Source organism: Sphaeramia orbicularis, chromosome 8 (assembly GCF_902148855.1).
Source record: "Sphaeramia orbicularis chromosome 8, fSphaOr1.1, whole genome shotgun sequence".
Lineage (NCBI taxonomy): Eukaryota > Metazoa > Chordata > Actinopteri > Kurtiformes > Apogonidae > Sphaeramia > Sphaeramia orbicularis.
In genome coordinates, this window is record NC_043964.1 from 16,950,865 (window position 1) to 16,971,836 (window position 20,972).

General features: G+C 35.4%; 1 long non-coding RNA gene across 1 annotated transcript; it reads left to right on the forward strand.

Moving 5' to 3' along the window:
• Window positions 1-978: 978 nt before the first annotated feature.
• Window positions 979-9,183, forward strand: LOC115424780 (uncharacterized). Its single transcript, XR_003936137.1, has 3 exons — window positions 979-1,118; window positions 5,018-5,020; window positions 9,172-9,183. It is a non-coding gene; the product is annotated as an uncharacterized LOC115424780 (long non-coding RNA).
• The last annotated feature ends 11,789 nt before the right edge of the window (window positions 9,184-20,972 follow it).

Consider the following 20,972-nt stretch of genomic DNA (forward strand, 5'->3'; position numbering starts at 1 on the left):
AAATGACAGATGCTAACATTAAGAGCTTTACTAAGAAGTAATGTTAGCCAAAACCATATGTAATTCAAGGTATGATTTTACGCAAGAATACAGCGTAAATTAACGTTACCTGTTATGTTCACTGTAGATAATGCTGTTGGTAGCTTGTCAAAATACGCCAACTAGTGGCCGTTGTTAGTTTATGTTATTTAGAATAGAAGAAGAATTAAACAGGAAGTGGTTAAAAAGGTTCTCACCAGTACATGACAGTGCTACTTACCTTGGTTTCTTTTATTTTGATGTTTGTTCACGCATCGTCCGTAAGTATTATGTGTTAGAGGTGATTCTATACTTTGTACTTTGCTGTTCGGTTGTGCATTTGGGTGTTAGAGTGTTCTTAACGATCTATAAAATGTGTGGAATTGTTGCGCTGATCGTCGTGCTAACCGCGATGCTAATAGTAATGCTAGCGGTCTCAGTTCATTATTATGCATGTGTGGATGTTGTGTTCTGTGATTATTATTTGACATGATAACTGATATAGATATTCCTGTTTTTTTCTGTATTACAGTTTCACAAATAAATACAAATTACTCAGTAAACTACATTGATCATCCTCCGGAGTCTGTGACGTCTCTGAATGTTCTCATGTTTAACTGTTTGGATAGCTGGTTCAGCAACTAGCAAGGCCATTTACGTTACCTGACATGAATCCAGGTTTCGTTGCCTGGATTCCAGTTATTTCTACGAATCGCAGCGATCCATCTGCTTCTTCTGTCTTTGGCTTTAGGTAGCCGCTAAAACAATAGCTCCGAGTGCTTTTTAAATCCATTTGTGCAATCAATGACACAACAGCTCTTCCCCATTTTTAAGATTGTTCTAAAGTTTTCGCAATATTCAAGCCAAAGCCGCTACTCATCTCCCTCTTTCTGCCACTCAGTGGGCGTAACCGCGGTGACTTCCGCTAGCAGTGACATCACATGCATACCCTCTATAAGAGATTTTTTTATTTACATCATTTCTGTTGTTGCAACACAGGACACAGCACTGCACCATTTTACAATGTTTTGAATATTCCACGATTGGACACAGAAGTAATGTTTTAGACTATGATGACGTAGCAACTAGCCATCCCCGTAGTCCTGCACCAGGGTTAAGTGCGCGAATTCATCCAGATCGGACACTTTGGTGGGCCAGTTTTGGGCCGCAGACCGTATGTTTGACACCCCTGTTCTACAGATTAATCATGTTGTAACATCTTAAGGAGTGAAAAGGTAAAATAGAACTACAGGGGTTGGACAAAATAATGGAAACACCTTAAAAAATCAACAAAATATAATTTAATATGGTGTAGGTCCGCCTTTTCCGGCAATTACAGCCTCAATTCTCCGAGGTATTGATTCATACAACTTGTGAATTGTTTCCAAAGGAATTTTAAGCCATTCTTCAGTTAGAATACCCTCCAACTCTTTTAGAGACGATGGCGGTGGAAATCGACGTCTTACTTGAATCTCTAAAACTGACCATAGACGCTCAATAATGTTGAGGTCTGGGGACTGTGCCGGCCATACGAGATGCTCAACTTCATTAGAATGTTCCTCATGCCATTCTTTAACAATTCTAGCTGTATGGATTGGGGCATTATCATCTTGAGGTGAAGGTGTTTCCATTATTTTGTCCAACCCCTGTAGATGTGGCCACTCTTTACCACCCTTATGTACGTTATCTTCCTGCATTAGCATTATGACTGTTCTCGACAGGGCATTAAAAGCATTTGTCTGGATTTCTTGTGGCTGGGCTTCGAGATCAGGGCAGCCACCGCCACCCTGTTTATAATGAATGTGATTTCAACCGTTCGCTATAAAAGCTGATACCCTCTCCCTGGTTTATTGCTGCATTTGCTGCTTTCTCAAAGGGTGAATGGAAGGAACACTCAGTATGAGTTAGATTTACTCAGTGACCCTCCTCATAACACTAATGTTCATTACTGGTTAATGTGAAACTTTGAAGTTCCCCAGATGGTGTTGGTTGTTATTATTCATGCTCACTATTCAGGCTTCATGACCTGTAAATAATCCTCTAAACTGCGCTGTTTTCAAAGCTGAAGCTGCATATGTGAGCCTGGCTTTTTTTTTTTTTTTTTTTAATTTCCAAGTGTCAGTTTCGACAAGGCTTTAAAATAAACATCTACACTGATGGAGAATTATACATGCATTTATTTATAAATGCAACTTGTTTGTAGCCCTGTGTGGATTGTCACTTTAAGAATTCACAACCTGGTATTTATCTAACACTGATGACAAAAATTGAGTGTAATAATTCTGTTGTCAGAAGCTGCATGCAAAATACAGAACATTATACAGTTTGCATTAATAAACATAAGCGCACCAGCAAGTCTTTAATGTAGTAAATGGGACACGCCGCATTAATAAAATAACACGAATAAACTAGTCTTAATCTAATCAAAGTCAATAGTTTTCGTGGTTTTCCAACTTGGCTGTCATCCATCTGTGTTCCTCTTGTGCTTCAAATATGGGCTTTTTTTTTTTTTTTTTTTTTATATATAATAACATAAATCCCGGCCTTTGCTTTATTTATGTAACTGTAATAGGTCTTGAGTTGAATGTGAGATTTCCTATTTAAAATGCCACTGAGATCCTAATAGGCCGAGCCTGCATATTTGGGTTTTTCTGAGGAGGATAAAGGTTGAGAGTCAGCGTTCATTCCTTATCAGGGCTCGTTGGTCATGCTAGCCGCAACCACCTTGGATCTTGTCTGGCCTGTTAAAAGGATTTCCGATAAATCAGTTATGTTTAGGGTAGCATATTTAGCTTATCACTCACTGCAAATATGAGCTGTGTGAGTGATATTTTAAGATTGCTCTCCACAGTAATTTGGATGAATAAAGGAGTCTCTTTAGTATTCAGGTATTGTTATGGTGGCTATTAGAGTAGCTTTTACACCTCAGGAATCAGAACGAGAGCTCCTGATCCAGACTGATCCTGTAGCTCAGGGCAAGCACAATGATTCATCTATTATAAGATATATTTATGTAAAGGATAACATTTAAAGATATAAATCCTCTTTCAGTGTCCTTAATTTTACTGTACAGTATATTCTGCAAAAGTTAACATTCTCCATTCTAGCTTCGACTATACATAATATATATATATATATATATATATATATATATATATATATATATATATATATATATATATATATTTGTTTTTTTTTTTGTTTGTTTTTTTTTTTTTTTCTGCCTTGCACTCCATGTTCATATAGTTTTATTCAAATGTTCTGCTTTATGACAGGGAAGTAATACCCCACCATGTCGAGTCTGGTCTGTAGACACCTTCTCCTCCGTGAAGATGTTACAAGTCTGATATCTGCACTTACACTCCTCCAAATGCTCTCTATTTTATAGGAGCTTGTTAGAATTATACAGTTGAAGAACATATAAAAAAAACCTAAGTGTTCTATCATTACAATGCAATATGTTATAACCATGATTTCTATGTTTTGTAATCAGAATGTAATATGATTTCTGTGTTTTGCTGATTGGTTCCTAGTGTCATGTATTGATATTAATGGAAAATACAGACAGAGGGTCACAGATGGGTTAGCTTGGTTTTTAGGAGTGTGTAATGTTTATTGCAGTGTTTTTCAACCTTGGGGTCACGACCACATGTGGAGTCACCTGGAATTCAAATGGAGTCGCCTGAAACTTCTAGTAATTGATAAAAAAAAAAAAAAAAAATTACTAACAAAAAATATCTTGGTAACGCTTTATAATAACAAGTACACACTATGAAGCATTAGTTAAGCATGAACAAATACTGAATTCATCATTTATAAAGCATATTTCTGACATTAATATTCATTAGTAGATGGTTTATAAACACAGTTATAAATGATTTACTAATCATTCATAAGCACATTAGTTAAGCATTAACAAATACTGAAATCATCATTTATAAAGCATATTTCTGACATTAATATTCATTAGTAGATGGTTTATAAACACAGTTATAAATGATTTACTAATCATTCTTAAGCACATTAATTCAGCATGAACAAATACTGAATTCATTTATAAAACATATTTCTGACGTGAATATTCATTAGTAGATGGTTTATAGACAGTTATAAATGATTTATTAATCATTCATAGGCGCATTTATTAAGCATTAACAAATACTGAAATCATCATTTATAAAGCATATTTCTGACATTAATATTCATTAGTATATGGTTTATAAGCACAGTTATAAATGATTTATTAATCATTCATAAGTGCATTTGTTAAGCATGAATAAATACTGAATTCATCATTTATAAAGCATATTTCTGACATTAATATTCATTAGTAGATGGTTTATAAACAGTTATAAATGATTTACTAATCATTCATAACCGCATTTATTAAGCATTAACAAATACTGAAATCATCATTTATAAAGCATATTTCTGACATTAATATTCATTAGTATATGGTTTATAAACAGTTATACATGATTTATTAATCATTCATAAGTGCATTTGTTAAGCATGAATAAATACTGAATTCATCATTTATAAAGCATATTTCTGACATTAATATTCATTAGTAGATGGTTTATAAGCACAGTTATAAATGATTTATTAATCATTCATAAGCGCATTTGTCAAGCATGAATAAATACTGAAATCATCATTTATAAAGCATATTTCTGACATTAATATTCATTAGTATATGGTTTATAAACACAGTTATAAATGATTTATTAATCATTCATAAGCACATTTATTAAGATGAACAAATACTGAATTTATCATTTATAAAGTATATTTCTGACATGAATACTGATTAATAGATACTTCACAAACATTTATGAATGTTTTACTTTTCATTAATAAGCTTCAGTTTCAGTTTAGTTTATTTGAAAGGGGACAATACGATTTCATAAAACACATGGTTACACATGGTTAAAAAAAAAGCCAGAATTAGCCAGAAGGCTAGTTTTCATCTGTAGTCCCCTGGCCAAGTTTTAAAAAGGCAGTTAAAAAAAAAAAAAACACTTACAGGAGAAAGACATGGTTAGACACTTGATAGGGCACTAATGTAACAAATAACATATACGTAACAGACTGTTAAGGGAGCACAAAACACACAATACCTGTACAATATAATACAAGATCCATATTCGAACACTTACTATACAATTAAAAGAGAATAAGACATCACAACATATCACGACAACATTTGATCACAACATCAAAACATCACAACAGGCTTGTCTTTTAGTGTTGGCAGCTGTAGGTGTTGATAAGCCACATTTTCAACTTTTTTGTGACGGCCTTGTATGTTGTAAGCAGTTGTAAGTTGTAAGCAGCTCATCTACAACGTGCCTGATGACAGTATTTTCAAAAATTATGGATTCAGCATTTAAAAATTTAGTATTGCATCACTTACCATCCAGTTGTAGATGAGTTTATTAATGAAAAGTAAAACATTCATAAATGTAAAGTATCTACTAATGAGTATTCATGCCAGAAATATGTTTTATAAATGATGAATACAGTATTTGTTCATGCTTAACTAATGCTTCAGATTGTGTACTTATTATAAAGTGTTACCAATATCTTTTAATGATTCAATACATATTTAATTATAATTAAAACACCACATACTTTTCCTAATAAAAATCCACCTCAAATAAAATGCAGGATATAATATCTGATATAATATCTGAGAGGGCATATCTTGATTGACCATTATTGCTATTCTTCAACCTGCCCGGACAGTTGCAGTCAGAAAACCGGACCAAACAGAGAATGGAAAGATTTCGTCACCCACCTGGCCTCGCTAAGACATCTCCAAGAGAAACTGAGAAGCAAATATGAAAAAACTGCATTATATACATTATATAGCCTAAATGTCATCTAAAATTAACATATATTTGCAACATAGTATAGCAAACTATAACATGATCAAAAACATATTCATTTAAAAAAAAAAAAAAAAAAGTCTCTGTTTTAAATATCTGGGGTCGCCAGAAATTTGTGATGTTAAAATGGGGTCATGAGCCAAAAAAGGTTGGGAACCACTGGTTTATTGTTTTATTGTTATGTTAGCCGTAAAGAGAAGATGGTAAGGAGACCTGAGGAGTGAGGACAGGGACTGAGAATGAAGCAGACCGTTTTGCTGTGGGGGATAAGTGAAGGGATTGGCTGAAGTTAAGAGGCGGAAGGCAGCACCCCAAGTAAGAGTATCAAGAAGTAGGAAACGTTAACTCTGGGCTCTGGAGGACAGCGAGTCAGAGAGATGGGTTCTTTGCTTCTTGGAGACTTTATGTGTCTGTGGGCCTGGAAAAGTGATTCTCTGTAACCTGGGGAGTAGGGATGTTAGAAAATATCGGTTCTGCAATGTATCGCAATATTTCATTTCACAATACTGTATCGATATTAAAAAGTCAATATTTTTAGGTATTTATTCAAATGCAGATATTGTGGAGGTTCATTTTTGTTTTGGTTTTTTTTGTTTTTCTTTATTGTTTATATCTTATTTATTAGTATTCAGCACTGTTTTATTAAATAATGGTTATTTGAAGCATCCTAAAAGCACTTTTTACTGTCTGAGAGGCAGATGGTAGTTCCTTTTTTGGGATTGAACTAAAATAATGTTCTGATGCTAGTTCTGAATAATAATGGATTAGATTTTATATAGTGCTTTTCTAGACACCCAAAGTGCTTTTACATTATTGATCCATTATTCATTCGCTCTCACATTCTCCCTCTGTTGGTGGTAAACTACATATGTAGCCACAGCTGTCCTGAGGCAGACTGACAGAAGCGTGGCTGCCAATTCACGCCTACAGCCCCTCCAACTGACCACCTCCAAACATTCATACACCAGTGTGAGTGACACTGGAGACAAGGAGGGTGAAGTGTCTTGCCCAAGGACACAACGGACTGACTAGGATAGTGCGGGATTCGAACCGCCAACCCTTCAGCTAATGGACAACCCACTCTACCACCTGATCCATGGCCGCCCCATGAACTACTAGAATATGAACATTTAAACAGGATCAATATTTTTAGGTATTTATTCAAATGCAGATATTGTGGAGGTTCATTTTTGTTTTTTTGTTTTTATTTTTTGTTTATATGATATTTATCATTATTTAACACTTTTATTAAATTATGTTAGTTCCTTTGTTGGGATTGCACAAAAGTAATGTTCTGATGTTAGTTCTGAACTAATAGAATATGAACATCTGATAAGGATCTTAAACTGTAATGTCTGTAAAACATAATTTTAGTTTTAACACTGGAAAATTTTGTGATATAGAGTTAGATCCTGTTGCAATCAAATAAAAATGTGTTTAGTATTTGTGCATTTGTGCATATTAATGATGTAATTCAATTCTTCCAGGAAATAATCATTTTAAAAAGAAACAAAAAATAGCTTTTTTAACAGTATCGTGATATATCGTATCATGATCCTAGTATTGTGATTTGTATTGTATCACCAGATTCTTGCAATACACAGCCCTACTGGGGAGACCACAGATCTGTGTAACATTGATCACTAATCGCTTTTCCACTGGACATCTGTGCAAAACTTTACCAATATTTACTAAATGTTGAAAAATAGAAGTGCGTAATGTCGGTTTTTCCATTAAATCATAAACGCGATGGTTTGGTTATTTATTATTGCGAGATGACACAAGAAGTCATTCCATAAACATGGTGACGAACATAAATATTGTGTTTAGTTTAGTTTGTTGGTTTATTCAATAGGGACCATGCACTTTTATGAACATTGCTGTATAAAAAATACACCATGTAAATATGCCAGAATTAGTAAAAATAATTACTTTTCATCTGCAGAGCCTAGGCAGGAGACAGAACAAGACATAAAACAGCTAACACTGATACAGCACTTGTTTGTTATAAATTAGAAAAAAAATAAAAATACAAATAATGATGACATAGGCATCATCAAAACAAACAAACAAATAAACAAAAAACAAATAGACATAGTAAATCACAGGGGCATTAGCCTATTCATTCACCTCTGTACTTACATACAACTAAACAGAGACAGTGTATGTGTGATGAAATGTATGTAGATTAAAAATGGGTGTGTCTGGTTTTCTAGAAGCCACTGTTTTAAGTGAGTATTAAAAGTGTTGTATGTTGGACACTCTCTTATTGGATCTTGTTGATTTACAGATATTATTATTATTATTATTATTATTATTATTATTATTATTATTATTATTATATATTACCTCTATCTCGTACTAAATTTAAAAATGCTGGAGTTTCCTGGTGTGTCCACACATACCGCACCATGTTTCTTCTAAAACTCTTCTTCGCTTGTTGTAACGTCTTGTCACAAGGTTCTAATAGTTTTGGATTTTTCATTATAGTTTAGTTTTATTTAGTTTTGACTTTTTTTTGTCTAATTCAGTTAGTTTTAATTAGTGTTAGAGAAGGTTTGCTAGTTTTTATTAGTTTTCATTTTTTTTCTAAATGCTTAGTTTTAGTATTAATTTTAGTTTTGTCGCATCGTTTCTCTTCTTTGCCGTCATATTCAAATAAATCCCAGACAGGACTCTGCTGCTTTCTCCCAACTCTAGTCTCCATGTTTCCAGGTAGAGTGGGGACCAGAAGACGACTGGAAACCACAAGTGACAAGAAGTGACGGACCGTGACGTGTCATATGGTGCCGCTAGCTAAAATTGCTAGAGCGACATAAATTGCGTTTGTATCAATCCGACCTTGACAAAGATGAAAACGAAGGGAATTTCATCCATAATTTTTATATATTTTAGTTAGTTTTGTAAACACACAATACAGTTTTAGTTAGTTGTCATTTTTTTCTTTTAATAATAGTTTTTATTTATTTCAGTTAACGAAAATGTTTTTTCAATTCTAGTTTTCGTCATTTCGTTAGTTTTTGTTAATGATAACAACCTTGGTCTGTCAACATCCATTTTTTTTTTATTCACGTGTCTCTAGTTGTGGAAAAACGTCTTTCGATTGCAGTTTTGCATGATATACCATTTGCGCTACACCTGAAAAACCACCTCTCGCCAGCGCAAAAAAACTTTTAATCGAAAAGCAAGAGTTTTGGGGAAATTGTTTTTCTATTAGGTAAATTTTTATGCGCAAGTTATATTTGCACAATTTGAGGGTCAGTGGAAAAGTGACTAGTGTTCATTACATGAATATTGTTATTCGTAAATCCTGTTTCAGTCCTGTTTTATGGTCAAGGTAATAACCAATATAATAAATGCGGGGGACAGAGAATTGGAGTCAGATTTGCAAGTAGCATCCCAACAGGCTATACATACGATTTCTACTTTTAAATACTAAAAAAAATACCTAAAATTATCATTATAGGGTTTAGAAAAAAGAGTTTTGAAATTATGTCAAAGTATTGGTTTGTAGAAATAAGAACTGAAGAGATTTACACCGACGTAGATTTGTGACCACTAGAGGGAGTAGTGAGTCACTCTGTTGGTCTCCCATGGTGGTAGAAAGTAACACCAGAGGGCGTTTGACCAAAGCATCAGAAAATGACCAGATCAGATGAGAACCATAAAGAAACAACTTTTAGAATCAAAGAAAGTGACAAAGTGATAAAAGCTGATTATTAGCACTGTTGTTTTCTCCACTGGACACAGCTCTAAATGAAAAGAATGGAGTTTGATGCTGAAAAGGCAGCGTTTCTTCGACTCAGGAGAGTTTGATTATGATGTTTATGAAGGTATAAAGTTATTATGGGATGCTATTGTCTTTGATAAGTTGCCGTTTGTTGATCCACAGCTCAGAATCAGAAAAGCTTTGTTGTCTGTCCTGACAGAAAATCGTCTTAGATGTCGCTCATACAACAAACAAACACAACACAGAAACACACAATTCCTAAAAACCAAGCAAGATAAAAGAACACTGAAACATAAATAATGTATACAGCGTTCAAGTAAAACTCTAAAATGTGCAATGTGGTAAAGTGCATGTGCTGGAGATCATTTATGAGCTGTTGTTGGTTTAAAATGTTTATGGCAGTGGGGATAAAAGAGTTGCCGTAAGTGTTCTTCTTGGATAGGGGGACTTTATAGCAGTGACCTGATAGTAGAAGCTGGAAGGACATGGAAGGATGTGCTGTGATGATGAGTGATATTTTGTGTTTTTAAATAGAATTATGCATTTTAAAACATTTCCCTGTGGTCTTCATAAACTGTAAATGCTCTGCTTGGGTCTGAATTCTTAATTAATTCAACTCCACAGGTCCATCTTCAATCCTATTTCTGAGTAATGACACCAGAAAGGTCATTTTGAGCGCTGGCCCTTTAAATGCACATGACTCCACCCCCTCCAGGTTGTTGACTGTGTTTCTCCATCCTGTTCAGCCACTTGTGTTCATTAATACAACCACCAACTGAACATTTTAGGTAATCGGCTCAAAGTTTGGACATATTTTCAGTTTTTACTTCAACCGCTGCTGCTGACAAAACAATTATGTCGTACTCAGGGAAATGTTCGTCAGAAGTCTTGACCTTATATGTGCAAGTGTCGTGACATAACTACACTGAACAAAAATAGAAACGCACCACTTTTGTTTTTGCTCCCATTTTTCATGAGCTGAACTCAAAGATCTAAAACTTTTTCTATGTACACAAAAGGCCTATTTCTCTCAAATATTGTTCATAAATTTGTCTAAATCTGTGTTAGTGAGCACTTCTCCTTTGTCCTTTGCTGAGATAATCCATCCACCTCACAGGTGTGGCATATCTAGATGCTGATTAGACAGCAGGATTATTGCACAGGTGTGCCTTAGGCTGGCCACAATAAAAGGCCACTCTAAAATGTGCAGTTTTACTGTATTGGGTGGTCCAGGGGGTTCAGAAAACCAGTCAGTATTTGGTGTGACCACCATTTTCCTCGCACAGTCAAAACTTGTGACATCTGTGGTATTGTGCTGTGTGATAAAACTGCACATTTTGGAGTGGCCTTTTATTGTGGCCAGCCTAAGGCACACCTGTGCAAAAATCCTGCTGTCTAATCAGCATCTTGATATGCCACACCTGTGAGGTGGATGGATTATCTCAGCAAAGAAGAAGTGTTCACTAACACAAATTTAGACAGAGTTGTGAACAATATTTGAGAGAAATAAACCTTGTGTGTACACAGAAAAAGTTTTAGATCTTTGAGTTCAGCTCATGAAAAATGGGAGCAAAAACAAAAGTGGTGCATTTATATTTTTGTTCATTGTAGTTATATGCCGCGTTTTCACTACGTGGAACCAGCTTGGCTCGGCTCAACTCGGTATTCCTGGAGACCGTTTCCATTACAGGATACTACTGACTTTACAGTACCTGGTCGTCATAGCGATGCAGTGCATTATTTCCGTGTCGTCTGCTCAGAGAGTTGCTGAAAACTCGCTCGTTCCATGTTGTCTTGTCTGAGTTTTTGCATCAGCCACCACAGACTGAATCTCTTCAACTAGCCACGGTGTAGTTTTGGGATGTTATCATGTGGATTAATGTACCGCTATATTTACTGTCCACTTCCGCATCTGTTTTTTGTAAAACGGCGGGTCACAGAGACGACACTCTGACCAATCAGTGGTCTGCAGTGTTATACATCACGGTTTAGTATCGCTTGGAACCTCGGCGGAGGTGATACCAAAAAACTAATACCGGGTACCAGATTCCAGGTCCTTTTCATGATGGAAACGCAAAAAGGCTGAGTCGAGTCGAGTCGGTACCACGCAGTGGAAATGCGACATTAGACACAACAAATTACTCTTTATCAGGCAAGTGACTATTTTTGGTCACTTCTGCAAACATTAAATATGGGGCCAATCCCGTGCCTCAGTGAAGTCAAGAAGCATGCTGATTTTGTTCATCTGTTAGCAAAATGACTCAGAAAGTTATGAAAGGATTTGATGAAATTTTCAGGAAATGTTGATACTGGCACAGGGAACAAATGATTATTTTTGGTGGTGATCGCGGGGGGGGGGATTTGCCTTGGCGGAGGTCTGCGCTCTCCGAGTGCTTTTCTAGTTTGTTTGTTTGTTTGTCTGTTAGCAAGATAACTCAAAAAGTTATGGATGAATTTGCAGGAAATGTTGATACTGGCACAAGGAACAAATTATTCAATTTGTGTGGTGATCTTGGGGGGGGGGGGGGGGTTGTCTGTCTGATAGCAAGATAACTCAAAAAGTTATGGAAGGATTTTGATGAAATTTTCAGGAAATGTTGATACTGGCACAAGGAACAAATGATTAAATTTTGGTGGTGATCAGGGGGCCTGCCTTGGCAGAGGTCTGCACTCTCTGGGTGCTTTTCTAGTTTGTTTGTTTGTCTGTTAGCAAGATAACTCAAAAAGTTATGGATGAATTTGCGGGAAATGTTGATTCTGGCACAAGGAACAAATTATTCAATTTAGGTGGTGATCGGGGGGGGGGGGGGGGGGGGGTTGTCTGTCTGATAGCAAGATAAGTCAAAAAATTATGGAAGGATTTTGATGAAATTTTCAGGAAATGTTAATACTGGCACTAGGAACAAATGATTAAATTTTGGTGGCTATCGGGGGGAGGTGGGGGGGGTGCACTGTATGTGACTTGCATGTGTTCACTTTTTAGCAAGTGCTGCTTAGATGTTTTATGGCAAAAGGAGGGAGACTAATACACTAAGGTTGAAATTTTGAATTTGAGAGTATTTCAATGAGTGCCCTATAAAGGGTTAAGAAGGAATTAAAAAAGGTTGTAGAAATCCACCTAGTTATTGCAGGAATGAATATAAAGATAGCTTTGCAGCACCTGGAGGGTTCAAATTCAAACCTTTTGAACTATTAGGGTCCCCAAAAACACAAATAAGTATACCAAAGACTAATTGATTACTTTGTAAAGGAAATACAATGTTCTATGACAGAGACTCCCTCTCACCTAATTCAAATACTCATGGACACCTATAAAGGTTCCAGTAACAAAAACATCACTGGTAAAATTTATACAGCTTTGAATTCAACAGACAATGAGATATATTTTCACACAAAAAATCAATGGGAGAGGGACCTGCAAGAGGAAATACCAAATGAGATATGGTCAGAGGGATGGAAATCTCAAAACTGTACTACAAACTCACTATCATGGAGGGATTTTTTTGGAAATGTCTGGCCCGTTTCTTTGTTACACCTGCACGAAAATCACATTTTTCTGGAGTTCATTTTTCCAGCTGGAAGGAGTGCGGTTCACTTGAGGCAGATCAAGCACATGTATTCTGGTCCTGTCCTGGTATAGTTGGCTTATGGGGAGAGATGATTTAATTGATGTGTTCAGTTTTTGGTGTCCATTTTGATATGTCATTGGCTACTTTGTTTTTTAGTATTTCCTCAGAGGAATTATGTGAAAGTGACATATATCTATTTAGAATACTGCTTGTCGCAGGCAAAAAAGTCTACACCAAATATTGGCTCAATTTCCTTGGTGATAAAAATTGTCAACCAAATCCATTTAACGGAAACGATGACGTACAATCTCCGCCTACAACAGCACAAGGGTGTAAAGCACTGGAAAAAATGGGACTTTTTCATTCAATCTGTGGATAGTAAACAGTATGTAAATGTCTAAATGTACCTGTGACCATTTCTGTTTGTTTTGTGCCTTATATTAAAACAATAAAAAAATAAAGTACAAAAAAAAAAATGGGTTTAGCAAAATATGACCCTTTCAATAACATTATCTGACAAAGGGTAGATATTCCACATATAAACAGAGTCCAGAGAATGCACAGAACTCTTGTTTGCTCTCAGATTAATTCAATTACAAGCAAATTACAGATTTTTTTCTCCAATCATGCCAACAATGTATCACGCACTGAAGCTTTAATACGTCAAAGAATAACCTCAAGTAACTCCTGCAATAGTGTGTGTGACTGTGTAAATGAAACACAATAAAGCGCCAGATATCAATAAGGTAAAGCGCTGTATAAATGCAATCCATTTACCAGTCCATTTACACTCCATCTCATCTATATGCATGCATACAGCCATGCAAATATGTCAAATTTAATACAGAGCTGACACAATGAAAACATAGCCATATATGTAAATCGCAGCAGGAATGAAAAAACTAATCAAGAATCCAATGGCGAAAAAAGGTAGTGATGCCTAAATGTTCAGTATGAGTGTAGTTTTTCAGTTAAAAAAAACAACAACAACTAATTACATCATATTATAATGTAAGCAGATACCACAGATATTCCCATGTATGTACTCAGATGAAATGTTCTAAAACCATCTGTTATTTTTCCATCGATTTAAAGTGTTAAAATATCGTGTGCTGTGACCATCTGGTGCTTTGAAATCATTCTAAATCTATTCAAATTTTGTTTATTTCCCCATTAATTCACAGTATGCATGAATATGTTGTATTTAAAACATGGTGTGTAGAATATGAATAGGTTTATATGAGTAGGTGATAGTTGTTTGTGATGTGATGTTGTTTCTGTTCAACTATATTAGTGTTAAACATAGTAAGGAAATTAATTTAAAGATCAAGGTTGTTTAATTTATCAAATTTTTAAGGCCACAGCCGGCTCATCTTGATTAAAAAAAAGGAATAAATAACAGAATAGAGAAGCTAGAGCAGTGATACTAGTAAGGGGGTGTTTTATTATTTGCTGAAAATCCTTCAAAGTCATTGACCTAAAACTAAATCATGAGCCTCTTCAATAAAAAAAAAAAATAGATGATACAGAAATAGATAGATGTACTTTATTCATGCAGCAAGGGCAAAACTGTAATATAACACATTTATAATTTAGTTTTATCCATTAAATTAACTCAAGGTTTGCAATGGAACAGCAACAAAACAAGACTGATGATACTGACAGAAAATATGAGGCATGATTTTTCCAAACAATTAAACTTTTTATACATTAATAAATCCTGCATGATTTAATATTTATATCATCATCCTTTGTTGTTGTTTTTTTTTTTTTTTTAGCAGTTTTATGTGGTTTACCAAAATAATGTGTATGACCTCATAGAGCAGACTGATGCCTATTCACACTGATGCAAATATTCAGCAAAACTGATATTTTTCTCTATGTTTTGGCTCGCTGTTCACATGGAAATTAAATTTTAGGATGTTAAAAATAGAGATTTCTGAAAATGCTTTCCGAAGTGAAAATGATGACATCACACCACAGTAAAAATCACAGTAGTCGCTTTTCCATTGACCCTCCAAATGTGCGAATATAACTTGTGCATAAAAATTTGCCTGATGGATAAACGATAAAACTTTGGGAAGAGGTGGTTTTTCGGGTGTAGCTAAATTGGTATATCACGCAAAACTGCGATGGAAAGACGTTTTTCGGCAACTAGAGTCACATGAATGAAAAGAAAAACAAATGTTGATGGATGTTACAACAAGCAAAGAAGATGAGTTTTAAAAGAAACACGACACGGTATGTGTGGACACACCAGGAAAATGAATCATTTTTAAATTTAGTATGAGATAGAGGAGTAATATATAATGATAATGAATATATCTGTACAGGCACAACAAACCCTGCCCCTCACCCAAGTAAATTGGAAAAAAGTTAATGTTTTTATAGACATGTAAAATTACGCACATTTTAAGTAAATGGGGAAAAAAAAAAGTTTTGAAAAATTCTTTAAAAATTTGAACTTGTACCTACTTTTACCAAAATGTAATGACATCTATTCTGGGTCACTGGGACACTATAAACCCAATTTGGAATGAATTCAACCAATAATTTTGCTGCTAAGGTGTTAACAAACAAAGAAACAAACAAGTGGTGCCAGGCACAACAAACCCCGCCCCTCGCACGTATTTTAGCTTATTTTGACATTGATCCAGCTGATGTCATCATGTCTATGTGTGTACTGATGTCAGCGTATCAATTTCCTCTATATATGTGCCAAGTTTGAAGTAAATTGAAACAAAGTTGATGTTTTTATAGGCACTTGAAATTTCGCCGCTTATAAGTAAATGGGAGGAAAAAGATTTTAAAAATTCATAAAAAATGTAAACTTTGACCTACCTTCCCCAAAATGTAATGACATCAATTCTTGGTCACTAGCAATCTATAAACCCAATTTGGTATGAATTCAAGCAATAGTGTATCTGCTACGGACTTAAATTTTTGCCTGTTTTAAGTAAACGGGGGGAAAAAAAAAAAGATTTGAAAAAGTCATAAAAAATTGGAACTTTGACCAACTTTTCCCAAAATGTAATCACATCTATACTGGGTCACTGGCAATCTATAAACCCTGTCTGGTATGAATTCAACCAATAGTTTTGCTGCTACAGACATGTGAAATTTCACCAATTATAAGTAAATGGGGAAAAAAAAGATTCGAAAAATTCATAAAAAATTGGAAGTTTGACCAACTTTTCCCAAAATGTAATCACATCTATTCAGGGTCACTGGCAATCTATAAACCCAATTTGTTATGAATTCAACCAATAATTTTGCTGCTAGAGTGTTAACAAACAAAAGCAAAAAAAACTAATACCCTTTGCCTCCCCTTTGGCGGGCGGGGTAATAAACATCCATGTTGCAGAAATCACAAATAACAAGATATAACACTTTTGATAATTTAACTTAATCCAGTAAATGAATTCACGTTTTGCACTAAAACACAAGTGTCAAACATGTGGCCCGGGGGCCAAATCCGGCCCTCCAAAGGGTTCAGTCCGGCCCTTGGGATGAATTTGTGAAATGAAAAAAATTACTCTAAGATATTAACAATCCTTTTAGTTCAGGTTCCACATTCGGACCAATTCAATCTCAAGTGGGTCAGACCAGTAAAATACTATCATAATAACACAGAAACAATGACAACTCCAAATTGTTCTCTTTGTAAATGTAAATAATTTCATGTATTTATACTAAAACAAAGCAAAAAATGTGAACAACCTGAAGCGTCTTAAGAGAAGTACAGTTTTAATAATATTGCAGCTGTTACTCAATGTTTTGTGTATTTGTAGATCCACTGTGATCTGTAAATTATAATGCACCAGTGTAAATGATAAACTGAGACATAATATTGGTAAAATTATACTTATTTTTACAGTTTGTTCATGTAATTCACATCTTTTGAAAGGATAGTATGTAGATGTGAACCTTTTCATAATGTAAATGTACTTTTTTCACTCTAAAACATAGAGAAAAGTTTGGAGTTGACATATAATAACATAATAATATATAAATTTCACTGTTCCAGCCCACTTCAGATCAAATTTAGTTGAATGTGGCCCCTGAACCAAAATGAGTTTGACACCCTGTTGAGCCGCATTATGTAATAAAAGTTCCAAATGTAATAAGAATGTCACATCATCTTGTAATAAAGCCGCATTATGTAATAAAGTGACACATTTTGTAATAGACTACCTCAATGCATTATGTAGTTAAGTTTTTCCCATTATGTAGTAAGTTATTACAATTTGAGAAATTTATTACAAAATGCACTTGACACATTTTTATTTTCAGGAAAATGTAATAACATGGTTCATTATGTAATAAGGACACTCAAGTAGATTTTTTTCCCCTCTTTAATTGAAGTAGCCCTGCAGATTAGTAGTTGTAGTAGTGGTAATGATAGCCTACCTATTAGCATTACATTCACAATTAGTCCGCACACTCCAACATGCACACACAAAGTAGAAAATGCTGATGGTGAACAATAAGTGGATTTATTTCGAAACAGAACCTTTTTAAGGCAAATTAAAATATTTTGATCAATATAAGATGTCTATGCCAGTTGAAAAAAAAAAACTCAGAAAAGTGTCTTTAACAATGTAAACAACATTTCTGGATATAAAAAAGAGCTAAACCTTCACACCTTTGGTACGTAACTAATGAACCATGTTATTACTTTTTTTAAAAAATAAAAATGCGTCAAGTGCATTTTGTAATAAATTTCTCAAATTGTAATAACTTACTACATAATGTGAAAAAAATTACTATATAATGCGTTGACGTAGTTTATTACAAATGCGTCAGTTTATTACATAATGCGGCTTTATTACATGATGACGTGACATTCTTATTACATTTTGAACTTTTATTACATAATAGGAATTTATTACATACAGGGTGGGGAAGCAAAATTTACAATGTTTTGAGGCAGGGATTGAAAGACAGTGTATGACCAGTTAGTTTATTGAAAGTCATGAGAATTTATTTGCCACAAGAAAATTTACATAATAGAAAATGTTTTTATTCTATGTGTCCTCCTTCTTTCTCAATAACTGCCTTCACACGCTTCCTGAAACTTGCGCAAGTGTTCCTCAAATATTCGGGTGACAACTTCTCCCATTCTTCTTTAATAGTATCTTTAAGAAAGTCGTTATTGCTGTGTGATGTTCTATTGGTAGCATGTTCTAAAACGCCCCAAATAGCAGAATCCAGAGGGTTTAGATCTGGGCTAGAAGGTGGCCATAAACATGATTCCCAAAAATTGCTAAAGTTGGATTTGTTGCTGTTGTCAACAAGTGTTTTGGTGTTCTTGTGTAAGATTTTAACTTCAAATCATATTTTACTGCATTTCTAACAGTCTTGTTGTCTACCTCAAGTTCAATTGCCATTTTTCTCATGGATTTGGTTGGATCCTTTAGGATTTTGGATTTGAGAGCTTTAATAAAAGCTTTGGTACGTTTTTTTGTTGCTTCCTCCACTTCCAGACTTTGTCGTAATAGTTTTGCTCATAGTCATTCTCTTCTTTCCATTCTAAACAGTCTTTATGGACACACCAACTATTTTTGAAATCTCCTTTGGTGTGACGAGTGCATTCAGCAAATCACACACTCTTTGACGTTTGCTTTCCTGATTACTCATATGGGCAAAAGTTTCTGAAAAGGTATGGATAATAGTGTTAGGTATGATTATGACATCAATATATGTTTGGTTTCAAAACAATTGACGTAGTGCCTGCTGAGAAAAAACAACTAAATGTTCATTGTACATTTTGCTTCCCCACCTTGTAATGTGGCTCAACACACCCCTGCACTAAAAAAAAACAGCAACAAAACAAGAGACGACACAGAAACGAGGAGCCTAGTTTTTTTCAAAACGGTTGAATATTGAACACAACGAAACAATGAAAAAAGTAGGAAAGGACACAGAATGAGTTTGAGCCGTGAGATAAAGTCCTGCACAAACAAACAGCACCGCTCCAACTGCTTCATGTACCTATAGATTATAAAGTGTCCCGTGTAAATTCGTGACAGGTGAAACAACACCACGCTGAAACTGTAATGCGTGTTAAAGGCATGTTTGATGAACCAAACCAGTGAGTTGGTGAGTTGGATTTATTCAGTCATTTCATTGTAAACCAAATGAATCTGTTTGCTTTCCAGCTCACAGATTCTTCATTCATTATGTCCGACCATCTGCTACATGGAACGTGGCTGATTCCAATCTCTACAGGTTTAACGCGGTGCAAAGGCAGCGACAATTAGTGTCACAGCCCCCTCCCATCCTCCGCCATCCGTCCGTTCATCCGTTCATCCATCCATCTATCATCGTCTAAACTGGGTTTTTCTATTCAGGCTCACGGAGGGCAGGGATGTGTCCCGGAAAAAGGTGGTGGTGATGGTGATGGTGGTGGGGGGGAACAATCGTCTACTTTTCCACTTCACATGTGAGAAGTTCAGAGGATGCAGTCGACCTGACCTGCATGTCTGTGCATCGCAGAAGGAGGAAAAAAAAAAACAAAAACAACCAAGCACCCAGAGGAAAAAGCTTGTGAAGTCAAGTCAAGTCAAGTTTATTTGTGCGGCTCACTATCACATAAAACGTCTCAAAGGGCTTTACAGGCTCACAACAGCAACAGTTCCTGACCCAGTCCAAGCTCCCTGGTAAGATAACACTGAGTGAAAAAACAGATAAGCAGCCAAGAAAAAGAGGGAAACCTCAAGAGAGATAATTCTGAGGAAGATCCCTCGTCTTCTGACAGCTGGGGATGCAATCAGACGCACAGGTGAGACGATGGGGGAAAGAAAAGCAAAAAAAAAAAAAAAATGAAATAAAGACCAACTTACAAACTAACAGAGCTGTGTTCAACCGGGGGTGTCAAACATAGGGCCTGCGATAGAGGGTATGCACATACGGTATGTCACTTCCCCCCTATAGGCCACGCCCCTCGAATCAGACTGAGTGGCAAAAACCAACCTACTTAACATGATGGAGTATAGCAGTAAACACAGCCAGACTGGGAAAATGTGAAATATGAAATTAAATTAAGGACAGTTGGACTGGACATGGATCTGTACGAGCTACCAAAGAACAAGTGGTCCATGAACACTGACATGTGACCTGAAATTGTGTATCCTGACATCCAGGGTAATTAGTCAGGAGGGAATGATTTAATTCACGTTGCTAAGCTGTTGCCAGGGGGAGGGACAGGAAGCAGCCTTGCACATTAGGAGAAAGTTGCGCAGTATGACGCTGTCAGTTAAAAACAACAACAATGCATTTACTAACTTCAGTCCCTACATATCAGTATTAACCCTTTCATGCACAGTGGTCACTCCAGTGGACAGTTATTCTCCAGCTGTTCTCTTGTATATTCATGGGTTTTGTGCTTTCAGTTCCATATCAGCCAACACAGTGGACGCTCATGCATCATCCCATACACTGCAATTCATACCATTACTGTAACTTTGCTGTTCTTGATAAACCTGATCTGCAGTGACATGTTTTAGTGTAAATCAATTGCTAATTGTTATGAGACTTTAATTAACAGTTTTCTGAAACAATTTTTTTTTTTTTTTTTTTTTTGCATATCTTCCTGAGACCCAGTAATGCATTGTGTCCTCTATAGGGGACAAAAGTTTGACAGTTTAACTTAAATGCTTTCCATTGCAAAGGACATTCCATTAAAAAAAAAAAAAATCACTAAATTAAAATTATTTTTAAAATGTATCTGAAAAAACTGTTACATTATGCAGTTTCCAATCA